General features: G+C 36.6%; 2 long non-coding RNA genes across 27 annotated transcripts; one reads left to right on the top strand and one right to left on the bottom strand.

The window, feature by feature from the left end:
* Positions 1-5621: 5621 nt before the first annotated feature.
* On the bottom strand, positions 5622-13415 carry LOC110868550. Of its 14 annotated transcripts, none has more exons than XR_004862710.1 (12): positions 13032-13235; positions 12676-12846; positions 8899-9222; positions 8696-8809; positions 8307-8461; positions 8077-8188; positions 7826-7974; positions 7644-7748; positions 7411-7552; positions 6341-6409; positions 6054-6216; positions 5622-5974 (listed from the first exon to the last, which is right to left on the bottom strand). It is a non-coding gene; the product is annotated as an uncharacterized LOC110868550 (long non-coding RNA). The 14 variants fall into 14 exon arrangements; XR_004862714.1 differs by having other exon boundaries at positions 8307-8434; positions 8696-8781; XR_004862713.1 differs by having other exon boundaries at positions 8696-8731; positions 13032-13234.
* On the top strand, positions 9391-12209 carry LOC118480434. 13 transcript variants are annotated; one of them, XR_004862728.1, is made up of 5 exons: positions 9405-9774; positions 9886-9977; positions 10363-10460; positions 10878-10945; positions 11029-11599. It is a non-coding gene; the product is annotated as an uncharacterized LOC118480434 (long non-coding RNA). The 13 variants fall into 13 exon arrangements; XR_004862727.1 differs by having other exon boundaries at positions 9407-9774; positions 9929-9977; positions 11433-12209; XR_004862726.1 differs by having other exon boundaries at positions 9408-9774; positions 11433-12209.
* Positions 13416-13893: the final 478 nt, after the last annotated feature.

Genomic DNA, 13893 nt, shown 5'->3' with positions numbered 1-13893 from the left:
TGTGCGCAAGTCAAAGCTGAGCATCAGAAGCCGTCAGGTTTGCTTCAACAACCTGAAATTCCCAAATGGAAATGGGAAATGGTGACAGTGGATTTTATCACCAAGTTGCCGAAGACGAAAAAGGGAAATGATACCATATGGGTCATAGTAGACAGACTGACTAAGTCAGCCCATTTTCTACCCATCAAGGAGACGTATAGCTCAGATATGTTAGCACAATTATACGTCGATAAGATTGTAGCGCTACATGGTATACCTATATCTATTATCTCTGATAGAGATACTAGATATACGTCACATTTTTGGAAGAGTTTCCAACAATCGTTGGGCACTCGTTTGAATTTTAGTACGGCTTATCATCCTCAGACTGATGGTCAGAGTGAGCGTACTATTCAAACTCTGGAAGACATGCTTCGCGCATGTGCGATCGATTTGGGTGGTAGTTGGGATAAGAACTTACCACTGATTGAATTCTCCTACAACAATAGCTACCATTCCAGCATAAAAGCTGCGCCTTTTGAGGCCTTATATGGTAGAAAGTGTAGATCGCCCATTTGTTGGGCAGAAGTTGGAGATGTCCAGTTGTCAGGACCAGATATCGTTCTTGAAACGACAGATAAGATCATTCAGATTCGCGATCGTTTGAAAGCTGCCAGGGATAGGCAGAAAAGTTATGCGGATCCTAAGCGCAAGGATTTTCACTTCGATGTAGGTGATAAAGTGTTGCTTAAGGTATCACCTTGGAAAGGTGTAATGCGATTTGGAAAGAAAGGCAAGCTAAGCCCGAGATACATAGGACCTTTCGAGATAATCGAACGTGTCGGGGCAGTCGCTTATAAGTTAAACTTGCCTGAGGAACTTAGCGCTATTCATAATGTGTTCCATATCTGTAATTTGAAGAAGTGTTTCGCTGACGATTCACTGGTTATACCGCATACAGATATACACATAGACGAAAGTCTAAAATTTGTGGAAAAACCTTTGTCGATTGAGGATCGACAGGTAAAGAAGCTTCGAAGGAAGCACGTGCCTATTGTAAAGGTCAAATGGGATGCCCGTAGAGGACCCGAGTATACGTGGGAAGTGGAATCCACGATGAAGGAAAAATATCCCCACTTGTTTCAGTAAATCTCGGGGACGAGATTTCTTTTAAGGGGGTGAGGATGTAACACCTCGAAAAATTTCGTCCAATAATGTCTTGACACGTGTCATAAGGTTCCGGTATGTGAAAACATACTTTAGGAGGACTAAAAGTGACAAACAGTGAAAACTATGGAACGTAAGGGTCCAAAGTGTCAACAATGGATAAATAGGCTCTATGATAACCCTACATAATGTTTATAACCTTAAACGGATGGTTCATGGATCATACGACGCGGAAATTGCACAAAAGTGAAGTATTGCAAACTATAGGGGCCAAAAGTGTCAACATGTTTAATTTATACCTCTGAGTGAACTTTTGGCAGACCCGAAGCTTTGTAAAGCTAAAATATACTCACTAGAATATGTGGTAAAAATTTCATGAAGTTTCGTCAACGTATGAGAAAGTTATGGCCAAAACCGTAACTATAGGGGCTAAAAGTGTCAACATGTTGAATTTATACCTCTGAGTGATCTTTTGGCAGACCCGAAGCTTCTTAAAGCTAAAATATACTCACTAGAATATGTGGTTAAAATTTCATGAAGTTTCGTCAACGTATGAGAAAGTTATGGCCAAAACCGTAACTATAGGGGCTAAAAGTGTCAACATGTTGAATTTATACCTCTGAGTGATCTTTTGGCAGACCCGAAGCTTTGTAAAGCTAAAATATACTCACTAGAATATGTGGTAAAAATTTCATGAAGTTTCGTTATCATATGAGAAAGTTATGGCCAAAACCGTACTTGAGGGGTTAAAAGCGTCAACGTCGAATTTTATGGCTTTTCGGGCGAGCGCAAAGTTAAACGAGGACATTACCATGTTGGTAAATGTCCAAGGGTTCTTAAAAACCAGATTCGGGGGTTTACGAGTCAAGATTCATGGCCAAATCATCGCAACCAAAGTACAGGGACCAAAACTGCAACAAATGGGCAAACTTTGGAGCTGCCAATAAACCCAGGTGCAGAATCCGCGAACAGCAGCGATTTGGGTCCGAAATTAAGTGGGTAACAGCTGTTTTCACCTCCCAAAAGCTCCAATAACATTGCATGCATGCCTAGGCCACAGTAACCCCTTGCAAACATCAACAATTCAGCTTTAAATCTGATCCAAAGCTCATTTTACTAAACACTTGTGTTGTGAACAAGAACTTCCAAACTTGCAAAAGCTCTCAAGCATCTCTGAAGCATTTCTGGACATCAAGGCCGATTTCTAGTGTTAGCTTAACATCAATAGGACCTTGGTAAGCTTCTAATTCGATCTCCAATCCGTTCTTGCTTTGATTATTGCTAAAAGTCAAACTGTTTGTTCATAAGCTTTGACTTTCTGATTAAACAAGTTTCAATCAGTCATTTCTCGAATTGAAACCTGATATATGTTGGTATTTATGTGGGAAACAAACCCTCTAAAGGGTATTATCTGAATCCCACTACATGCATGCTAATTGTCGAGTCAAACGTGATTCTAAAAAGTCAACAGAAGTGATTTTTGAGAAAAATAGCTTAAATGGTAAAATAAATGACATGCAATCTGTTTGATCTTCATAGATAGCTTTATTATGAATATAAGAATGTATTTTACCACGATCAACTCGACAATCTATAGTATAAATACGAATCGGAGCCGAAAGTCCTATAAAACGACTAATTCGTAGACTATCGATTCGGATTCGTACATGCATGTTTGAGATCTGTATTGGAGAGTATTTTTGACCATTTTTATTTTGGTAAAACTTTCTGGAATTTTTGTTGATTAAGTCTATGCTTAGCCGATTCGAATGCATGTTTCCGATTTATGCATAAAGTTGACTATTTTGCCCTTTTTGATATAAAACGTGATTTTTGGAAAAGTGAAAGAGTAGAAATCTTTATTTCTAATATATAAACTTGCACCGAAAATTTCGGATCAGTTGGTGGTCCAGATTTTGAGTTATGGCCATTAGCGTAAAACTATGTTCTTAATTTACATAAACGGCCCTTTTCGCATATGACCTATTTCTGGCCACGTTTTGGTATAAAACCTTTTACCAACTGATGTATTATAATATTCTGGGAATTTTGATGATTTTAATTAATTTTTGGCTGAACGGATCCTAGATCGCCTAGTTATTTCGGGTTATGTCGGTTTTGACCGTTTAAGCCATAAAATGAGTTTTACACATCCTTTTGACCCGAAACCTTTTTCTACTGATTTCAAATGTTAAATAAATTATTTTGAGCCTTCTGGAAATATAAAAATCTCAGCTTTCATATATAAACCCGGAAACGGCTCTAAATCGCATATTTAGCGTTTTAAGCGCATAGTAAGCGTTATACTTGTTTTAAACATGTAAGACTTATACCTACTGATGTAATTAGCATATTTTCATATAATAACAGTAAGTATAAGTATATGATCTCAGATTTCCAGTTTTGGCATTTTTAGCCCTTGTGAATTTACTAAAATACCCCTACGGTGCATAGTTTGATTTTAAATGATAAATTTGATATATGGGTCATACCCTACTGTTATAATATGTTAAATGAGGTATATTTACTGTATGAACCAGACCCGAAACTCAGATTTCTAATTTGACTCTTTTATAATCTTTTAAAAAGACCAAAATGCCCTTCTAAGGCATAAATTGAGTTTAAAATTATTCCGGGCAATATAGAACATAACTTACTGATATTATATCATATTTAAAGCATATTATATCAGGGAACTTGCATTTGAATCATTTGTCTACCCGTATCGCCCTTTTTGCGTTCGGTTCGGTTTACGTAACTAGTTTGCGTAAATTGACCGAAACGGGTCAAACGATATCATTTTTATTTCAAAATCCATAATGTATTTAGTATACCCATATTATACAAGTATTCAAACTTGTCGGGTCTAAATCACATTCTATCCGGTCTTTCGCTTAATCGTGCGTAAACCGTATCATTCTTAAAACTAACCGGTCAAAGCTTAGGCTTAAATAAAAGACCCGTTAGGAATCTAATAGGTTAATTATAAACCTTTGTTCCAGATTAGGAGGCCCAGTAAAAGCTACCACACTTACCGTTTGTGTTACATACTTGCTCAGGTAAATACATTTTGACTTATTTTCCCTATACGGGCTTGGGGTACGGTATTTAAAATACCGCTTGATCGGGCGCACAAGTCCTGCTCCTTATGGGTGTACAGTCTTGAATAGCTTGTGCGACTTCGTTTAAACAGTCTTGTCTTACTTTAGGCTTTGGGGGGTTATTGACCGTGTCCCGGATATCCTTGGCATTATCTTACGAGATGGCCACAACCAGAGCACGGGGTGTAGGCGTACACTCGGCGTGTATAACTCTTTAATGTGGTGTGTCATTTAATTCTTAGCCCGGACAGCAGATCCCGGGCCACCAAAGATACGAGTGCATGTAAATCGTTCACAAGTTTATATTATATAATTATCCCAAGTTAATAAAAATATTTATGCCTTGTGCATTTAAATCAATTTTCAATCATTTTCAAAATGAGTCAGTCGATTTGTATTTACCAGTGTAAACTGACGTATTTTTCCCAAAAGGTTAAGTGCAGGTACTATACGAAAATAGGCTGGCTGTTTCCTAAGAGCGTCCACTATAGTCTCGCAAGCTCGGACGACAAATATCTGTTGAACAATATTTTATCTTATTTGTATTTGATCCGCCTGTGGATCCGTTTCAACTAATGTGATATTTATTATTGCAATTTATTTAAAAGTTGAAATGTATCTATTCTGCTTCCGCTGTGCATTATTATATTGTGTTGATTGTCTATGACGATGCCAACTACGTCACTGTACCCCACACCGGGCCCACCGGTGACACGTGGAAATCGGGGTGTGACATGTACCACTACTAATTACAATTAAATAGGATTTGATGGAACAAGAGGTTGCTGGTGGTGCGAAGGGCGGCAGTCGGTTCTGGGATGCAGGTGGCGTGAAAAGATTGCGGATTAGGGCTAGGCGGCATCCTATCTGCAATTCTCCCACCATGTAAAAATTATTCGGACATAATTAATAAGCCTAAGAAACAACAAATAAACCTAATGATTCAATTTCTGCTTTTGAACCGGTAACCTAAATGAATCGGGTATCACATTTTGGAAGGCCTGATAACTGCTACCCCACTCGCTATTGACTGCTTAAGATAAGAGTTACCCGAAAAACGATTACCCGCATAAGCATAGTGATAAAACACGCATACAAATCAAACATTACCGGATCCATTCTCCTGAATTTTGTACTATAGCATCCCAAAGTGACCAAAATACACCTTGTTGGCATCTAAAATTTAAACTTTTCCATGAACCATTCATAACCCATTTAGTCAAAACCAGCAAACTAATTCGCAGTTTCTAAAGCGATTATAACTTGATCCTCTTATTATTAAAAAAGAATGCACTCATTAATCCAACATTCTAACCAGTCATATCTATCATTACATAAACATTAGGCTCACTATCAAGATAAAATCCAGCCATCTAATTCGGAGTCAACTCTAAACAAATTAAATTCATGAAACAACTTAATAACAAACCATCTATAATCTTAATTTCAAGAAAACAATATAAAAATTCCCTATTTTAAACAAACCCACAAATCTATATAGTGGGGAACCCGCGCGTTGCAGCGGAGTCGACACGATTAATCCTAAGGTGCCAATAGACCGAAGACAAGTTAATCAACAAACACAATTACAGTAGAGAATTACATCTACTCTAAGACCAAAATAGTCGATTGAAGAAAAGACGGACGAGTTTTTGTAAGATTCAATTTTTCTTCTGCTTTTGATGCCTTCTTGCACGAACAACGTCCTCAGGAGCTTTCTCAACAAACTGTAAACAAAAAACAAGATTCGTGAGGGTGAAATATGCGATGGAGATTGTTAATGGTATGGAATAGTGAAATAATTACATTGGGAGAACTCAAACGTGCCACAAGGGTGTTGTATTCGTTTTGCATCTTGAAAGGCGTTTGGATAACCGTTGAACTTCTCCATAAATGTCTACCATATCTGCAAGAGGAAGATATGGCTCTAGACCTTCCTTAGCAACAAGATGAACACTTTGATTTGCATCTAATGACCCAGCATAAAAAAAACGAAATTAAATTGCATAACACTGTACATGAAAAACAAACACATACAGGCACGCCCGCACACACGAGCTTATATAGATGATGATGGGTTAATGAGAGTAAACCTAGGCGAATCTGTAAAATGGATGCTTTGCAAACCGAGACAGGATAGAAGAGCCAATACATCCATTTCTCTGTCACACACAAAAAAAAAAAGATTAGGGAAAATATGGACACGAAAATACGACATTAAACTAACACGAAATTTGCGGGTATTGGTTTAGTCTAAACAAGTTTGGGTCACTAAGAGGTCAAACCTATTAACATGTTTAGCTAACCGGGTCAGCTTTGGGTCGGCCTGTCAAATTTACGAGTTAATTTTTTTTTTTTTTACAAAGCTTACTGTGTGTTTTCTCTTAACTTAAAATAATTAGGTATTTTGTATTAAAAGTTACAAGAGAAACTAACTCATGTTTTATTATTTAAATGTAACTGTTAAACGGGTCTTGTTGTTGAAAATTTAGAGTACTAATATGTAAAACGAAAAAAAAGAATCAAGTGGTCTTGTTCTTCTCAACAAGCGAATATTTGTATCGTATTAAGAGTTGATATACCTCACACAAATTCCGTGTGTTTGTGTCGTGTTCTGTCAAATAGGTTTGCGTACATTTTCTTCAACATTTGTTAAGAGCTGTGTTTAAAAAAGCGCGCTTAAAGCGAGCTTTAAGCGTGACGCGCTGAAGCGATGGAAACATCGCTTTTTTTGGTCTGAAGCGTTACATTACGTGAAGCGCTGTGAAGCGAGCTTTAAGCGCGAAGCGATGATGGTTTGAAGCGACGCTTCAGCCCAATCAGGTCACATTTGGGCCATTTTTTAAAGCCCAACAGTCTTTAAATAGGGTTAAATGAGTCCTGTTTCTTTACCCTAAGTGTGTTTCGACTTTAATTTATGTTTTAACTATGTTTTTTATGTGTTAAGTGTGTTTTTTAATCATGTTTTTGTGTTTGGTATTGATTAACAAGTAGAATAGGTCATATTGATGTGTACAATATATATTTTTTTTTGTTTTTAATTTTGAGCGCTTCGTATACGTGAAGCTCTCGCTTCGCGCTTGAAGCTTCGCTTAAAGCTTTTGGAACCAAAACGCTTTGGAGCGCTTCACACTTTTTTAAACCAAGGTTAAGAGTGGTATACGTATTCCAATTTTTGCCCAAAAAAATACAATTCTTCATCTAGGATTATTTCTGGATGACTCCTGAATTAGCAACGAAAGATGCAGATATTCGTTTTGCAGGCTCAAAGAATATTCAGCCCTCACATTTCTTATTGCTCGCGTCTAAATCAAGAAGCAAAATGAACGATAAATATTCTAATTTCTATATCATATAAGTTGTCACTAAAAAACAATACCAAATTCATGAACTCACCAACGCTTGTAATTTTTCAAACCTTTTTATGGCAGTGAGATTCCGTGGAAGTGAAGTAAGAGGCCACGAAGACACTATTAGAGCTTCTTTCATATTAGGAAGCGCCTGCAAACAGTAAGTTTAAAAAAAATAAGCCAATACAACTTCTAATTCGTTTTTGAAGTTAATAATTAGTTAATTACCTGCCATGCATGATTCTTCAGTAACATGCATAAATGGATGGAACATGTTTAATATATTTTCATAAACATATAAAATAACAGCCTAGGATATAGAGGCAATTTCTATATCTTCTGATTGGTAAAGATGTGCATTACTTGCTTCAATGTACCTATGCAGAAGCACATAATTTATATAAAAAATGTGGAAATGAATGGTTTCAATGGTCTATGAACACTCCTAAAAAATATAAGTATAGAAATGCAAATATTACCAATCAGCAAAATCACCCCAAAAGAAGTCATATAATTCCCACGCAATATCATTAAAGAAAACTTATCATAACTACTTATGACTCCATCAACCAGCATGTGCAATTTTGAAACCTACATATAGAATATTAACAAAAAATTAATAATGATAAAAGTAATAATAATGTAATAGGCTTCTGTGGCATATGTCAAAGTCAACCGTAAGAAGTTGACTTGTGGTAGTATTAGTTACCAGCTTGTAGTGTGTAGAGTGGTGTTAACATCATCTGTGTTTAACGTTAAAGAATTTGGTTCTTCTGCCGCCACTCCGGCTCTATCTCCTGCACTGGCTCTGGCTGCCACTGCTGATACTCAGGAGACCTTTCACACAGACATTTCATCGAGCACCTTGTACGTAAAATTTCAAAGACGATGAAACAATACACAGTATGACCCAATTTAGCCCCATAAGCATAAGTTTATAAACAACAAATCACTAAATACCAATATTACACACCTGGACATGAAGATTAAAAAGTCGACACGATTAAAAACGCAGCTTTCATTATTGATTTAAATACTTTTAACTTTTATAAACTACATTATTCTGTACAAAAGATTATACAAAAAATGAAGTCTCACCTTACAAAGTATAGATCCCGCAGCTTCTGTATGCTCCTGCTTGACAATCCAAGAGGTATGCACATAAGATTGAAGAATAGTTACACCTGGGATGAAATTCAGAAACAAACACCCCTAAAACCATGAAATCCGCAAGTGTAACAATGAAATTGTAATCTTGTTACATATAAGAAATTGAATCTGGGAGTTTATAGAGATCGTACCTCGGGATGACTTGCATATACAGATCCTACCACCTTCAAACGGATATCATCATCGCCGCCGCCTAAAGACTCCATCTTCCTCTCTCTTTCGATTTCCTGGTCACGAATCGCCACCAGTTGGTTGGTTGGACGACAAATGATTCATTTACCTGCTATTATATTAGGGTTTTTTAGAAGGTGAGACCCTTCCTTGGCCGGCTTCAATTGATGAAGATTAATTTAGTGTTCTTTTAGAATTCCTTGTGCAATTCCAAGACTAACCCTCCAGGCGTCTTAAAATGGCTGTTGAGTTCCCATTGTATGGCATCAACTGTTTTGTACATCCTGTTTAACAACTTGTATAAATGGTAAAATTACATTTTGGTACATGGGAAATGCTTATATACAGTATATAGATAATACTATAAAAAGGAAAAGTGATGTACACAAACGTAATTTTACATTGTGTCTAACTCTTAAAGCTATATATACAATTAAAAAAGCTTGTTTTCAGAGGGTAAAATCGTAAAGAGTTCAAGTTTTTAAGACACTAGGAGGGTTTAATAGTAAATTACACCTACACTCCATACTCACCCACTCACAATTCTTTCCTTCTCTGCCCTCAAGAAACCTATCCACACCCTCTGAATCAAACCTCCATCCCTTGATTATCTCAGACATTCAATTAGGAATTCCAAACATCTTCCTCTTTATTTTCCTCCACAGATTCTACTTATTTTGGTATTCGTCGATTAAAGGTACTTATTGTCACCCACTTTAAATCTTTATCTAGAGTAAACTGGACATTCCATCGCAGACCTGTTGCCCCGGCCGGAAAATCCCCCCGCTGATTCGCTGGCGACCAGCGTTGCTGCTTGCTCCTCTAGGTCAAACAAGGTATGCACAAATTAGGGCAAAATTGTTTCAGTTCTTTATTTTTAGGTTTTGTTGATATCAATCTTTGATCCCCTTTCAGATTCACGCCTTTATTTGGAAATTTGAATTTAGGTTTTTTTGCTGATTTTTGTTTAATTCTGCATCGGAAATCAAGATCACACACTCGAATTGAAGAGCGTGCACGTGAGAATCTATACGAGAAGGTATGTTTTTGTGTTCAATAATCAGTATCATGTGTCATATGATTGATTTCTTGAATACCATTTGGTTATGAGCTTGTTTGTGTATTGAATGCAAGGTGTTTGATGAATTGCGCCAATGGGTTTAACAGGTTTTTGTAACCTTTGAGTTTATTTTTACATTTATTTGTTAGTGGGTTTTTGTTTTAGTAATCAGTATCATGTGTCATATGATTGATTTCTTGAATACCCATTTGGATATGAGCTTGTTTGTGTACTGAATGCAAGGTGTTTGATGAAATGCCCCAATGGGTTAATTGAATATTTGAATACCCCTTTTTAATTGTAAACTTACATTATGTTGTTTTATCATACTTTTGGTCTGATTAAGGTTCAATTTTGTGGACAGATATGTTGTGTTTTCAAGGACTATTCTTCTGTCCCGAAGCCGCTTCATTGCTTCTTCATAATTTCTGCATTTATCACATCAGTCCACCTGGAGACGAGGTCTGTGAACGGACTTATATTAATATAGGGTTGTTTGGATGTTCATTTTGAACTTGATTACTTAATATTAAATAATCAGAATTAGATGATAAAAGTTGGTACTTAGAGGGTCTTTTGTAAACTTGAAAATTATGACTTATTATGAAATTAATAGATAAAATGACTAAAATCACATTTTTGTAGAAGATGGGAAGACGTTTTGTTAATTAAGAGTAAAATTATTTTGATTAGTTTAAAAGGAAATAATTTTATTTTGAGTAAAATGGCAAAATCGTCCCTGAGGTTTGGGCACTTTTGCCTGTTACATCTAAAATAAGAATTTTTTGTCTGATTTGCACTTGTGGAATGTTGATTATGAGCTGGCCAAACTGTCGATCTCTGAGATGAAGCTTAAGAAACCTTAGAATTTCTTTGTAGCTTCCGGTTTGCTTGGAGACAGAGGGTCTCTCACGTTGACTTTTCTTGGTCCAAGTGCAACACTCGAGGTGCCATATTTCTTTCTTTACAATAACATGTTACCTTAACATCTTCATTATTCAAGTTTAATATATTAATACTAATGTTTCAGCTATGGAGATCATCGTCTGAGTTCTGTGCTATTAGATCAAACCTAATACGAAATTCATGGATTTAGGTTTGGTATAACCGGTTTCGGGTCAATTTCAATCGAACCCGTTTAGCTAAACGGGTCGTGTTTGGGTCGAATCCGACGGATTCGTGGGTTACCTTTAACCCATTTATATTTTAAAATGTATATTATTTATTGTTTTAAATATGTGAATCAAAGTATCAACAATTGAAAAAAATAAGAAAAAACTTTTGGGTCAAATGCGTTGTGTTTGGCTCACGCCCCATATTGTCGACTCCGCGGCAACGCGCGGGTTTCCCACTAAAGATTTTAGTTACTATGATAATATAGAATACATTTTGTATGTCTTTTAACCTGACTGACCCGTTTCCTTAACGTTGCAGCATATATCCTTGAGCCCGGATCGCAAACTCATAGCTGTAGTTGGGGATCATCTTAATGGATTGCTTGTAGACTCTTCAAGTGGAAAGCCAGGAACTTGTGAATACAATATATTATTTTAACTCTTCATTTTGATTTTCTTATTTTCTTTTTTAGATAATGTCATCATTCATCATTCTTGGCTACTCATATTTTTTTTTTTTTGGCAGAGGGCTGCCACAATGGAAGGCCACCTAGACTACTTGTTTGCATCCGCATGGCATCCAGATGGCCGAATCTTTGCTACAGGAAATCAAGACAAGACTTGTAGGCTATGGGATATAAGAAATCTTGCAACCCCGGTCTCAGTTCTTAAAGGCAACATGGTCGCGGTTCGATCGGTTCATTTTTCATCAGACGGGCAGTTTTTGGTGGTTGCAGAAGCTGCGGATTTTGTTCATGTCTGCAATACCAAGCTAAACTATGAAAAACGACAAGAGATTGATTTATTTGGGGAGATGGCTGGTGTCTCTCTTAGTCCTGATGATGAAACGCTTTACATTGGCATGCCGAACTGGATTTATTCGAGCTTGCTACAGTACAACAAACGACATAGGTATGGGTATCTTGATTCGTTTGTCTGATAAAGAAAGCCGACTTGTTTGTTTCTGTTTGTTGGAAGAGACCAAGTATCATATAAGACTTCCATAAAAGAAAAAGTGTACCGAAAATCTTTGAAGTTTAGAAAGGCTTGTTGATATTTAAATTATGTTTGGCTTATGCGGGAATCGCTTTATTTAGTTTTGTTTTTCGTTCTACTGTTCTATAGTTTCTATAAAATTACCGGCCCATGTTTCGGTTTGGTCCAGAAACCCAAAGGAGTGGAATCAGAAACCCAAAGGAGTGGAATCGCTTTATTTAGTTTTGTTTTTCGTTCTACTGTCCTATAGTTTCTATATTATTAAATTTAATAATAATTAACTTTATATGCAAAGAAGGAAATATTGCTTATAAAGGGGTCTATTCAACATATATTTTTTAAACTTTGCTCCATATTAACTTAAACATCATGTTTTAAGTGGTGCATTTGTTTAATTGACAAATCTATTGTTTTTTATAACTTTTATTTTCTTAAAATAGGGTATTGTAGATGGTAAGTTTTGGTGGTAAGTTGGTGATTTGTTCATGTCCTCATGTTATTGACTCCGCTGCAACGCGCGGGTCTCCCACTAGTAACTCATATAAAATAAAATTAGAAATTCAAACCTCTAAATGACGAGTTTCTTGTTCAAGCCTCTTCAATTCAGCCAAAACTCTATGCTTCCCTCTTGTATCTGCTGCAACCGATTTTATCAACTCTAATTTCTCCATTTGCATCTTTCTATTTATCAATCTTTGCACCAAAGTTGCAAACGCTAAAGAATCAGAGCAAATTCACTGCCGCAAGAGTTTGTTTGTTTTTTTTGTGAGATGAAACTTGACAACAACACAAGAAATTCGACATTTTCTAACACAAGAAACTTGACAACAGCAGCACAATAACCTGCACTTTCTTAATAGACATTCTAACTCAAGAATTTTGGAAAGATAAACCTAATTAGAGACAAATTTGTCAAGATTACCTTGTGTGCGGGGCTGAGGACGCCGGGCAAAGGACGTGGGGCGCGGGGCAGAGCAGCGGTGTCATGCTAGGGTTTGGGGGAGGCTAGTTGTGTAATTGGGAGGGAATGAGGATGGGCAGTAGCCCGCCAAGGGTATTATACCCCTTTACAGTTAATATAAAATGGACCGTCGGATCCTTTATTCATTAACGGCCAGGGATCGATTATAAAGATGTGACGGATTTTGACCTCTGGGCAACTTTTCTAATGTCGCTGCTTAAAGGGTCGCCCCAATTGCCCTAACTTCTTGTAGTGCAACACCGGATGTGTCATCAACAGATTCCCTGACCACTTGTGGACTCGTTAATTTGGGCTCACACTGTGCAAGAGCCTGCTTAAAATTGTTATGATCTTTGTCAACATTCAAAACATCATTTCTTTCCCTAAACTACACTTGGCTGCATATTCATATTAATTAATGTTATAGTATGCTGAAAGAATATATTAACACATAGCACTAAAAAGATACCAATGTTCACAAATATCAGTGATTGAATGAATGTCAGAATGATTAGTGATAGTGAATAAAAAATGGGTCTCACCTGAAATGCAATATCAAACTGCTCACAAGGTACAGTATAATAATTCATTAAACCGACAACTTTCATAATTTTCCTATGAAGCACTTGAATATATTTCTAGATTCTAATTGATTTTATCATGTAGATTGAATTTTCTACGCCTCGCTTGTAGTATGCGCATATAATGTATATATGTGTGGGCGCTCGGGCGGAAAAAGTGAAGTGCACTATTTTTAACGTTATTTTACTAATTTCGTGAAAATAACGTTAAAAGAGGGGGATGATTAATCATGTATCATCTG

The sequence above is a fragment of the Helianthus annuus genome, chromosome 7, assembly GCF_002127325.2.
Source record: "Helianthus annuus cultivar XRQ/B chromosome 7, HanXRQr2.0-SUNRISE, whole genome shotgun sequence".
In the NCBI taxonomy this organism is placed as follows: Eukaryota; Viridiplantae; Streptophyta; class Magnoliopsida; order Asterales; family Asteraceae; genus Helianthus; species Helianthus annuus.
The sequence above is the reverse complement of the archived record's forward strand: the minus strand, read 5'-3'. Positions and strand labels throughout refer to the sequence as shown.